The sequence below is a fragment of the Dromiciops gliroides genome, chromosome 2 (assembly GCF_019393635.1).
Source record: "Dromiciops gliroides isolate mDroGli1 chromosome 2, mDroGli1.pri, whole genome shotgun sequence".
In the NCBI taxonomy this organism is placed as follows: domain Eukaryota; kingdom Metazoa; phylum Chordata; class Mammalia; order Microbiotheria; family Microbiotheriidae; genus Dromiciops; species Dromiciops gliroides.
The window spans coordinates 482,438,637-482,451,168 of NC_057862.1; the positions used below are offsets into that span (position 1 = coordinate 482,438,637).

At 38.4% G+C, this 12,532-nt stretch overlaps 1 pseudogene; it reads right to left on the reverse strand.

Annotated features, from left to right (window-relative positions):
• Nucleotides 1-3,059: 3,059 nt before the first annotated feature.
• On the reverse strand, nt 3,060-9,015 carry LOC122739163 (annotated as a pseudogene).
• Nucleotides 9,016-12,532: the final 3,517 nt, after the last annotated feature.

The window sequence follows — 12,532 nt, forward strand, 5'->3', positions numbered from 1 at the left end:
GATATATCTTGATTATGGAAAGGAATATCCTGATACTTGATAATAATGGTCAATAACACTAGCAATTTGTTTGGGAAAAATGCAACTGTGTGCTAGAGTTGTATTTTGAGAATGTATTAGTAGATATTCAGTGTGAGTATTTACACCACAGAAACTGACAAACTATGAATCAGAACTTGGTTTCTTATTGTCTAGACTAAAAACATGATGAAGAAAATGTTAATAATGCAGGTTAATGGGACAGCTAAGGGGCACAGTGGATAAGGCACCAGCCCTGGATTCAGGAGGACCTGAGTTCAAATCCGGCCTTAGACACTTCACATTCACTAGCTATGTGACCCTGGGCAAGTCACTTAACTCTCATTGCTCTGCCAAAAAATAGATAAATAAATAAATATTTCCTTTAAAAAATAATGCAGGTTAAACTTAAAAGTGTGTCCTCAATTTTTGTAGTCCCATGGTTAAATATTTTTCAGGAAACTGATGGAAATGACAATGTTCAAAGGAACTTCAAAAATATCACTAAGAATTATAAATTCCAAAGTGAAGCAAAACAATAAACAACTAAACATGAATACTTTATGGAAACAGGTAGTATTTTTATCACTAGCAATTGAAGTGCATTCTGAACACAGAGACCCAAACAGACTGAGGGAAGGAGGTAAGGATGGAGGAAGGAAGAGAGGAAGGAATGGAGTGTGATAGAGAAAAACAGAGATAGAGAATGATTTAGAAAATTAATAACTATCTTAGAAGACATTTAATATCAATTGAGATCCCCATATTATGGTTCAAAATATAGAACTTATGCATATTTGGCTAAGAATGGGGTGTTTGTAATGAGGGCTGTGAGATATATGATAGCTGACTATCTAAATATGTAACTGTGTGTGTGTGTGTACATTCACAAATCAAGCCTACTAACATAGACATCAGTACAATATGAAAAGAATAAGTAAAGAGAAGACTAGAAACCTGCATTGGACAGGAGCAAAGAAGAAGCACATCAGGAAAACACATGACCTTAAGTGACTATATACAAAATTCACAAAATAGGTAATTAATAAGGAAAACTAGATATTTAATTTTAGGAGACATTTAAATTTAGAGACATTACTTATATTCAAGCAGATATAGCTCATAAGTGAATTTATCTATAAAAGCATATCTGTGATTCAAAATGACCTGAATAATTAAATAAATAAATAAATAGGGATAAGTTAATGCATATAATTAATGCATATAGGTATATCATAAAAAGACATACTCATGAGGAAATTCAGTGTTTTAACACAGTGCTGGACACATAGTCAACAGTAAATATATCCTGATTCATCCCTAAGGGGATGTGTGAAGAATCTTTGAGTAGGAATAAATGGAGAAAGAGAATTGACATTGACATTGTGGGAATGGCTACATACTGATTATTACAAGTAAACAAATATGGATGCTGTGAAATTGTTGCATTATTTGAAATTGCCCTACAGATATCATTTGAAGCGGGGACAACTGCCATGTTTCCATAATTACAACTATGAATACTATGAATTCTAATACATGCAACAACTTCATTGGATATATTATTTATTGTAATGTAGACAACTCACAGACTTTATATATAGACAGAGGCATTAGAAGAGAAGTGCAAGAAACAAAATTTTAAAATCATGCATATAGATATTGATATTATATATATATATATATATATATACATATGTATTTTTTTTGCAACAGAGAATTTCAGCTAAGATATTTGCTATAGTGTTCTCTCTGCCTAAAGTAGAGCAGATAAGTTCCTGAATTGTTCTTATGGTAGTTTAATTCTTCAAGGTAGAAGGATTAAGAAAGAGAACTGACATTTTTAAATTGATCCTGGACAAGAGTAAAGATCTGATGCTGGCAGCAAAATAGATGGAAACCTTGACAACAACTCACAACTCCATTGTAGAGTTTGTGATATAGAAGGAAAGCCAGCAATAAGCCAATGTGTACACTAGAATTGGGAAGAATAATTTTCAAAATGTTCAGAGATAGGATACTAAAATCTAATGGCCTAGCATTCTGTATGAAAAGTCAGTCTAAGAAGGATTGAAGGCACTCAAGAAGAAAATTCTAAAGTCACAAAGAGAAATTATACTAAGCAAGAATAGGAGAATTTTGTGTGTGTGTGAAACAAAGATGTAATTATTTTTTCCCACCCAGGTTCACAGACCCCCTAAAGCACTGGTGTGTGGTGATAGAATTACATTTAAAGAACCTCTGAGGTCTAAAAGAAATATTGTTGATTTCATCCATTTTAGAGACTTTATTCCTACAACCACAGGGCTTGAGGGATTTTTCAGCCACAATGACAGTGGGATGGGGGTAAGAAAGAAGCCTGAGGCAAGCACAGATTCTAGCAATAGCCCCTCACTTTCCCTGACCTGGGGATCATGGGGCCCTGAGTTTTGTTCTCCCAGGGAGAAAAACATCAATGGGGCCCAAGAAAATAGAGGACTTGCAGTATTTCCAAGTAGTGAAACTAACAGGTTTTCTGCTCAGTGGTGTCTGGAATTTGTGGACATGTTTCTTTCCCTCTCCTGATGCCTCCACCAGTAAAGAGAGCAGGATTTTGCTTCTGTTTTTCTTTAAATCAACTTTTACAAGCTGTCAATAAGGAGCAACTTCTAAAGACAGATATAAGGTAAGTACTGGCACTTCTGAGGAAGGGTCTGTGACCCAGTCCAGCTGAACACCAAGTGCCTGCCCTCATTTCCAGGCCTGCAGCACCCTTACCCACACCTCAACACCCCCCCCCCCATCACCTGACTCTGGCAGAGGCTCTACTTCTTGGTGAGGCATAGAGGAAGGGGCTGAGCTTGTCCTGTGTCTGGGCTGTGCCTGGGATGTCAGGGACAGAAGGAGCTCAGCACTGTTCCACATCTTCTGGCCCTGAGGGTACAAGCTACATCTCCTGTTAGGACTCCTGGGTGATGGTTGGCAAGGGGCAGGAAGTTGGACATAGCTTTGGAGAGTCAAGCAGGAATGTCTGGAGAAGGTGCTGTAGGTGGCACCTTGGTTCATAGGACTGTCTGGCAGCAGTGATTGAAAAGATGGCTGATGACAGACTAGTCAGCCATGGTGGATGTATCCCCCATGTCATGGTCATTCTGTGCAAACTTCCTGAGTACCTGCCTCATGATCTTCCCTGAGTGTGTTTTGGGCAAACTGGGTGCATTCTATATGTAATCTGGGGTGGCAATGGGGCTGGTTTTTTCTCTAACCTGCTTCTTGAGCTCCTCGGTGAAGGGAGAGATGAAGATATGGCCTTCCTGGGGAGTGGCAAAGCAGTAGAGACACTCACCCTTTATGGAGTGGAGGTGGCTGCCCATGGCTGCCTCAGCAATGGCCTTGTGCTCCACCAGTGCTGACTCCACTTCTGCTGTACTTAGCAGTTGACCAGAAACATTGAACATGTGATCGATCCAGCCTGTCATCCAGTAATAGCCATATTCCTCCTGCAGACAACCATCTGTTGTTACATAGTAGCCTGAAAACTTCTGGAAATAGGTGGCCTCAAAGCATTCATGGTTCCCATAGATTGTAGGCATGATCCCAGGCCAGGGCTACTTGAACACCAGGTAACCTTCTGCTTCTCCTTCCAGCTCCTCCCCAGATTTGTTCAAGATCACTGGTGCCATGCCAAAGAATGGGAAAGTTGCAGAGCCTGGCTTCATGGGTGTGGCACCAGGGAGATAGGTCACCTGTCTCTGTCTGCCAAAAGATGTTTACTCCCACCACACGGTAGTACCATAGTCAGGTCTCTGCGTTGATGGGTTCACTCAGTGTCCTGAACACTCACAGGGATGCCCGGCTATATTTGGCAATGGGCTCATTCCCAAACTTCATGAGCAAGCAGATAGCTGTGGGTGCCAAGTAGAACTTGGTCACCTTGTACTTCTCCATAACGTTCCACAAGTGGCTCACATTAGGGTACATGGGGATCCCCTCAAACAGGACACTGGGGGGGCATCTAGGTGGTACAGTGGATAAAGCACTGGACCGGATTCAGGAGTACCTGAGTTCAAATCTGGCTTCAGACATTTACTTGACACTTACTAGCTGTGTGACCCTGGGCAAGTCACTTAACCCTCATTGTCCCACAAAAACAAACAACACAAAAACAAAAACAAACAAAAAAACCACAGTACACTGGTGGTCCCATTAGCCAGGGGCCCCTAGGTGGCATAGGAGTGCCCAGTGATCCAGGCAAAGTTTGCTGTGCACGAAAACACATTATCCTCATGGAAGTCAAAAAGATACTTGAAGGAGGTCACAATGTAGAGCATGTATCCTCCTACTGTGTGTACCACTCCCTTGAGCTTGCCAGTGGAGCCACTGGTATACAGGAAGAAAAGTGTTTCCTCTTGTAACGATTGGAATAATGCCACCTGCTGGATACTTACTGTAGAAGAGTTCTGCCCATGAAGGGAAGGTCTTTGAGGGCAAGACCAGGAGTCAGGAAGTGACGCGGGCTAGTGGGAGGAGGAAGGAAGAGACTGGCGCTCAGGCTCGCTCTCTTTCCTCTGGACTCTGGCGGAGAAGGGAGCTAGAAATGTGCTCTCCCTTTAATAGATAGGAATCTAGGCCTTTTTCTCTCTCTTTACCAAATTCTTATTCTCCTTAATAAATGCTTAAAAGTCTAACTCTTGCTAAAGCTTATAATTTATTGGCGACCACTCATTAGATATTTTAGACAGACTAGCTAGAATTTTAGCCCTTAACAGATGGCTGACCACGAAGAGGAAAGCTAAACCTCAGTCTTCTGATCTTCTGGTTGGGTAAGAAATTTCCCCTACTAAGTACTGGTGTACTGGCTGTGTTTTCCCTTTAAATTTTTTCGAATGGACCTTTTAAACTCCCTAATTACCCTATTTTTGATTTTAGTCTGTTTAACCAGACAAATGGGAGATAAGATCATGTTAATGCTTTGTTTTTGTGGATTTTCTATTTTTCTTTTTATTTTTGTTAAAAGAGCCAGCAACTTACTCACACAAGGAAATATCTCTCCCTCTCCCAACCATGCTTTTTCAGAGAAACCTGAAGAGATTCCTGCAGCTTTTCCCAGTTCTAACACTAATTGTTGCTCTAATTTTGCATGCCTGGAGGCAATGACCCACCCTCTAGAAGCTTTTAATCCCCTAGCACCTGGAGGCAAAGTGGGGGAAGAGGAATCCAGGCCTGAGGAATCAAGTCTGATTCAAATTGCTCTGGTCCCTCCCCTCCTCTCCAGACCCCACCCTCTACTCCTCCCATGGCCAAGCCCATTGCTTCCCTGGCCTGGGAAGTCCAGAAATCTAATGCTCATGCGCAACTTTCTCTAACTACATTTGCAGCTTCAGGCTCAGCCCTTCCCCAGCCTGGCTGTGCTTCTGGGACAACCTTAGAAAGCCCTTTAAGTTCCACATATGCCCGTTTTGTTCGTAATTTTGCTAACCTGCTTTTGTCTTTAATTAGTAATATTATAAAGCATTTGTATGGTGAAAAGACTGACAGACAATATAGAGGGGTTAAAGAAGAAAAACTTAAGCTGAATAAGAATGACAATCATCACCATAGTTCAAGACTCCACTTCTTTTGCCATGGAAGGGTATATATTTTACAGAAATGTAGAAGTAAGCAGCAAGGTATTGATATGAGTATTGGGGATTTTAGATATCGGAATCAAAAGTGTTCTAACTTCACTCAGATTATTAATGTCAGTTCAGAGGTTACATAGGATTTCTATGCTATTACATATACATTTTGGAATTAATGGTATAGGTTTATTTTCATAGAGATTTTAATGCTTTTGAGATTGTGTCTTATACTTAGTTTCTAAAACAAGGAGAATATTTGTAAAAGCTTTTTATAGTCATGCGATCAAGTTTATATTTTATAATACTCTTATTGATATTAAGTTCATATTCATTTAGATTTCCTTAGTTTGAATTTCACTGTATTTTATTGTTCCATGTGTATTTTCTTCTATTCATTTGTCTATCTAATTTTGAAACATTGCAAGATGGTTTTGATTTTATTATACAATGTTAATTCTAGGAGTATTGTGCTCCTATATTCTGAGTTATTTGTTTTTGTTATTTTTTCTCAACTGATTATTTGATCAAACTCTTTAAAGCATTTCCCTAGCAAATTGTTTGCCATGGCAAGTGTAAATTGATTCTAGAAGTATTATTTTTGATAAGCATATTCCAAAAAAAAAAAAAAAGAGGGGAACATTTGTAAAAGTTTTCTTTTTTCAAAAAAAAAAAAGTTCTTTGAGATTCTGTTGTGCTTTAACTTGTATTTAAGTATGTTCTGATTTTTCACAAAAGTAATTGTATACTAAGTAAAAAAAAAAGGGGTATTATTTGAAATTGTTGCATAATTATATATTGTGTTCTGAGTCAAGATGTATTCACATTTTTTGCAATCATTTATTATCCTCAATTTTTAAATCCATATGAGACTTGGATTATGGGAACTTATCATTTAAGACATTAATTGCCTTTATTCTGAGTTATCAGATGCCAGTTGGCCAAGATGCCATCCAATCACAAGAGGAATACATGCAAGAGCAGACACTGAACTGTCACATGAGGGGAGACATGCATGAAGTCAAGGTATGGCCGAGGGAACGGCTTTTGACTAATGTTGAGGTTGGATTCTCTTGGTTTAATATTTTATTTTATTTTTCCCCACAATATTGTACAGATGGCTGGAAGTATTCATCCCACCCATCTCACTTCTACACCTGGCTTCCATGCTCCCTCCTATATGCCTGATGCCATGGACATCTCAGTCCCATGCATCTGATTAAGTCTGACTCAGTTTCTTCCAATATGTTCGGTGGCATGGACATATATTCCATCCACCTATTTTAAGCCTGGCATACTGTATGGGCAGTACATATTGCTCAAGTGTGGGAATGCTCATATCCCATCATTTCTCTGTTCTTTTATGGTAACCCCCATAATTATCTCAGGTGTCATGATAAATACAGTGTTGAATTTGGCCTTGACACCTGTTACCAATTATATTAGATTTTTTAATTTCTCATAATGGCATGAGGATAATTAGGCAGATGATGCAAAAAGTGATAAAACAAAGATAAAAATTATTTTTATTAATTAATATTGCAGCAATTGTCTTCTCAATTACCCTCCATAAGGGGGGACTATAGTAATATTATAATTTTAAAGAATGGTTCAATTTTTGTTTTATTATATGTTTCATGTGTAACAACTAAGATTCTGAATTCCCTTAGACATGTTTTTGAGAACTTTCATTGTTGGATTTGATTATTGACAAAGCTATTTTAAAGTTGTGTTAAGCTCAATTTTGTAGGAAATTTTCCTGGCTGATTACCAGCATCCACACATCAACCCCTGAAAAGACTTCCATTCCACGACTACACCTAGAGGACATCTGAGAAAAGACTTTCAGAGACTTTAAATGAACAGTTTTGATTTGTTGTTTTTGTTGTTTTTTTTCTCTTTCTGTTATAATATACACCATCTGTAACATGTATTCTCTGCAGAGGCCCTCCCTTTGCAAGACTAATGTCAAAGCGTCGGTTCATGAGGACAAAAAAAAATCGCCCCTCTGGACAAAACTTCCCTCTCTTCCTTTTCTATATTGTTCACATATTATTAGTTAGCAATAGTTATTATATTCTTTTTACTGTTCCGTCAAGGAAATATTTTGTTTCTTGAGGAACAACAGGGGGGACTGTAACGATTGGAATAACGCCACCTGCTGGATACTTACTGTAGAAGAGTTCTGCCCATGAAGGGAAGGTCTTTGAGGGCAAGACCAGGAGTCAGGAAGTGACGCGGGCTAGTGGGAGGAGGAAGGAAGAGACTGGCGCTCAGGCTCGCTCTCTTTCCTCTGGACTCTGGCGGAGAAGGGAGCTAGAAATGTGCTCTCCCTTTAATAGATAGGAATCTAGGCCTTTTTCTCTCTCTTTACCAAATTCTTATTCTCCTTAATAAATGCTTAAAAGTCTAACTCTTGCTAAAGCTTATAATTTATTGGCGACCACTCATTAGATATTTTAGACAGACTAGCTAGAATTTTAGCCTTAACACTCTGCATCACACTCCTATTTCCGCAAGGTTCTCATGTCACCAGAGACCAATCCCCTGATTCCAGGGGATCTGCAGGCCCTGGCATGAACTATTCAATGGGGGTAATGGCAGGGAGAATCATCTGTGCCCAGCTCTGTTCAGGCAAAGAGCTTGACTACAATGCATCTCTTCACAGGGAAACCTTCTCCCTGCACTTGTGCAGGGCCTCATCCACAAGTTCCTTGAGGTTCATTAGTTTCTCTCCTCTCTAGAAGGCATCTGCTGTAGTAAGAAGGCTACAGCTTGAATCCAAGATCTGCTCTCATGGGGAATCAGCTGAGAAGCCTGCAAGCACTATAGAATACAATGCACCAAGATGAGCAGAGGCAAGCATGGTCACTACCAGCTCCAGAATCACGGGTATGTAGATGGATACATGATCACCCTTACAAATGCCCTGCTTCCGGAGGGCCTTAAGCACACCGACATATCTGGGTCAGGAGCTCTCGGCAGGTGATCAGGTGGCTTCCACAGGCTTGTTGCCTTCCCCAGGCTCATTGCCTTCCCAGTAAAAAGCCGCTCTTTCTCCAAGTTTCTTCTCATTAACATTTCAGTCTAGCACTTTGTAGCAGATGTTGGTGGTTGCTCCCTTCATCCATTCAATGAAGATCTTCCCTTTAGTTACATCAAAATTATATTGAAGGAAGGGGACAGAACATGGAGTCTTCCAGTAAAATTCCTGAGTAATGTCTCCCCAAAACTCCTGAGGCTCGAGCACCAAGTGCCCCTGCAGCTCCCGGTAGCGTGCTATGGATAGGACATGTGGGGTGCAGCTGACCTCGGGTGGCAGGGACCAGCTCTGCTTCCATTTCCCATTCCCTGTACTGCTCCCGCTTCCATTCCTAGTATCACTCCTTTCCTCTGGCAGCGATATCTCGCCTAGTCCCAGCCTGTTCCTGTAACAGTCCAACAGCCCTGGTGCCCTTTCGCCAACTACTCAAGATATTTTCTAAAGAAGTCAGTCTAATTGTATTGAAAACTCATTAACTCATATTTTAAATGAATAGTTATTTAAGATGGTGGAAGAAAGGGAAAAAAATAGATAAGAAACCCCAAACCTGTGAGAATAGTGTCAGGAGGATTAATGACCAAAATACTAACTGGTGATGAAGACCAAAGAGAAGAAATAGGGGTGTGTGTGTGTGTGTGTGTGTGTGTGTGTGTGTGTGTGTGTGTGTGTATGTTTAAGTGTGTTTCCCTATTTGTTGGAAGTAATAAACTCAGTAATGTGTATGAGTTTAAATTTGTCTCCTAAATTAAATACCTACTTTACCTTGTTAATTGCCAACTTAGTGTGTTTCTTTAGTCATTTGAGGTCATAGATTTATTCATGTCTTTTCTCTTTGCTATTGTGTACCATGAGTTTCTAGTACTCTCTCCATCTATTATTTTCATCTTGTACTTGTCTAAATCAGTAGACTTGATAGTAATTTCATCACTTTTTATGCATTTAGAGGAGGGTCAGAGAAGAAATGGAATTTATGCTGAGTTCAATAAACTATTCAAGCATAAAGACTATTTGTCATTCTGTCTTTGTTACCTCAGTACCTTGCACAGGGTTCTGCACATAGTAGATATGTATTTGATTGGATTAGATAATAAAGGATGACGGTAAGAAAGCTAAGCAATATGCTAAACTTTTAGTTTGCTTTTGTTTTCTCTTCCAAGGTGAATGATTTTTGTATTGAGGACATAAAAAACATGGTTAGCACTTAATTGAACCCATAGATAAAAGAGATATTACAATGCCTTAATGTACTAAAGGATTTTATTTTGTTGGCCCCAAATAAACTTACATCCTTGGGCAATAAAACACTTAGTAAATTTGAGTATCAAGTCAATATCAAGACTCTTTAAAAGGTCATGGAAAAACATAAAGTCATTTGGTATTACTAGAAAAATATTGCTCAGCCTCACAACCAAAGAGATATAAATTAAAATACTTTAACATACCACCTTATATCCATTAAATTTACTAAAATGATCAAAAGCAATTAGACAATGCTAGCCAGATGTGGAAAAACAGGTTAAACATTTGCTGCTGCTAGATTTTCTAAGTAATGATGGAAAATAATCTTTAAAGTTAAATAATCATATCATTGTCCTCAATATTTCCAGTTTTAGAAACATACACTGAGAATAGCTAGGTATCAATTCTGATATTTTTGTAAACAATATTATTTATAGTTGTAAAAAAAGCTAGAATGAGATGACATATCCAACAGTAGGAGAATAGTGAAATAAATTGTATTATATTTGTGTATTGGGACACTAATATAATTAAGATAGGCAAGTATGGTGAATATAAAGAAATCTGGATGGAGTTTTATGAGAAATGAAAAGGAAAAATAGAACCAAAAAAACCAGAGTATGCATTAACTTCACCATAAGAGTTAGAAAATGGTGAATTGAAATGAAATTAAAATCCCAATGCAGACTTTGAGAGAGCATTTATGTCTTGAAATACTTAATTTAAATACATGTTAAAATGTCTATTGGTTAACTTTTAGCAATTCCTTTTATTTTCACAGCACATATTTCCAAATTCATACTTCTCTACTACCCTGAAAAGCGATTTTCCCTTACCACAAAATATAATGAAAAGAGTTAATCAAGTATCCCTCATTTCTATTTGAGTTTGATGCCACTGCTATAGACCAGCATGTCTGGGTTATATAGTATATAGGGAAGATTTAACTGTGACAAGGTGAGAAAGATAGAAGATAACTTGTTTGTAAAGATATTTAAATTTCAAACAAAGGACTTCATATTTCATCCTGGAGGTAATAAGGAATCATTGAAATTACTTAATGGAGGGAGGGCACATGACCTTGTCTCACCTGTGCCTTAGGAAAATAACTTTAGTGACTAGACAGGATGGATATGAGTGGAGATAGATCAGACAAGGGGACTGAACAGAATGCTATTATAATAGTATAGGTGAGAAGAGATTAGAATATGCACTAGAGTGGTGGTTGTATGAGTAGAGAATGAGTAAATAATGGGGAGGGGAGTTGGGAAGCTATAGACAGGAAGATTGGCAATGGATTAGATATGTGGGTAGAGTAAAGGTGAGGAGCTGAGAGTGACAGTGAGGTTGTCACCCTGGCGAAATGGGAAAATGGAGATTCATACAACAGTAACTAAGAAGTTCAGAAGGGGAGAAGGCTTCAGGGAAAATATAATGAAGTCAATTTGGGGCATATGGAACTTGAGATGTCTATAGAGATTCCTTGGAAGGTAATGCAATAAATTACAAAATGAGATAAGAGAGAAAACAAAACAAACAAACAAAAAAAGAAACCTGTCCCAGGAGAGAGTATTTGAGGATACCTACAGTAAGAAGGTATTATATGGATGAAGATTGGTAAAGGAGAGTGAGAAACAGTAACCAGAAAGAAGGAATGATCAGATAGGTAGGAGTGGAACCAAGACATAAGAGTATTGCAGAAAATAGAGAGAAGAAAATATCCAAAAGAAAAATGGTAATCAAGAGGTCAACAGCTCTCCAAGTGTGCAACATAATGAGCATTAAGTAGAGTCTATGAGATTTGGTGATGATTAGTAAATTTGAAGAGAAAAGTTTTCCTTGAATAATATGTTCCAAATATGAATTCTACAGGTTTTAGATGATTAAAAGGAAGTTAGAGCACATAGTGGAGATAGTCTATTCAATGAGTTAATAGAATGAATGGGCAGCTATATGGTACAGTGGAAAAAGTTCCAGGCCTGGGATCAGGAGGACTCCTTTTTGTGAATTTAAATCCAGCCTGAAACCCTTTCTAGCTATGTGACTAGCAAGTGACAAGCAAGTCACTTAAACCTGCCTCAATTTCCTCATCTATAAAATGAACTGGAGAAGGAAATGGCAGGTCATTTCATCATCTTTGACAAGAAAATCATAAATGGGATCACAAAGAGTTGGACATGACTGAAAAAAGACTAAACAACAACAAAAAATAGAATGAAAAACAAAGGAGGTTAAGATGTTAAGTGATGGTGGAAGAGGGAGAATCTCAAAGTAGAAATTGAGAGAAAGGAGTATTCCAACTCTTTCACCATGACCACTGAATCAGGGTTAGAATAAAAAATATAGCTAGTCCTGGAAAGAGTGGCTAGAGAAGCACTGCTACCAGTAAAAGTGAGGTTTCATTAAGTGCCTCAACATGTAAAAATTACTGGGGAGAAAGGAAGGAGTTTAAAATGATAGGATGTTTTTAAAATATAGAGCAGATTTTCCAGAGAGCAGGATGGAATGAATAGGCAGTCAAGAAGAGAATTTTGAGAGAAGGGCATATGTTTGAGGTGGATAAGAAGCAAAGACCAAACATGTAGGGTTGAAAAAGGTTTTATTTTTTTTGCAGTTAGACTTTTAATATATTAAG